The sequence below is a fragment of the Meleagris gallopavo genome, unplaced genomic scaffold, assembly GCF_000146605.3.
Source record: "Meleagris gallopavo isolate NT-WF06-2002-E0010 breed Aviagen turkey brand Nicholas breeding stock unplaced genomic scaffold, Turkey_5.1 ChrUn_random_7180001860456, whole genome shotgun sequence".
NCBI classification, from domain to species: Eukaryota; Metazoa; Chordata; class Aves; order Galliformes; family Phasianidae; genus Meleagris; species Meleagris gallopavo.
In genome coordinates, this window is record NW_011126211.1 from 22,411 (window position 1) to 22,697 (window position 287).

Below are 287 nucleotides of genomic sequence, written 5' to 3' on the forward strand. Positions count from 1 at the left end.
TCTGGCGCTCCAGGCGCTGCCGTCGCTCCTCCAGCTGCTCGATGGGGCTCTCTTCAGGGAACTCATACGGCGCGTCCGCATTTCGCTCTCGGCCAGCGAGCGGCAGTAACAGCTCCCTGTGGGCACCGTGTCACGAGCTGCGTCCGTCCTCAGCCCGCTGCCAGCCCTGACGTGAGCTGAGCTGGGACTCAGCCCGCTGCCATCCCCACTCAACCCCAGCTCGCTGCGGAGCTGCCACACATCGGGTGCACGGCGTCACCGCGCTGCCACCACGGGCACAAGGAGGG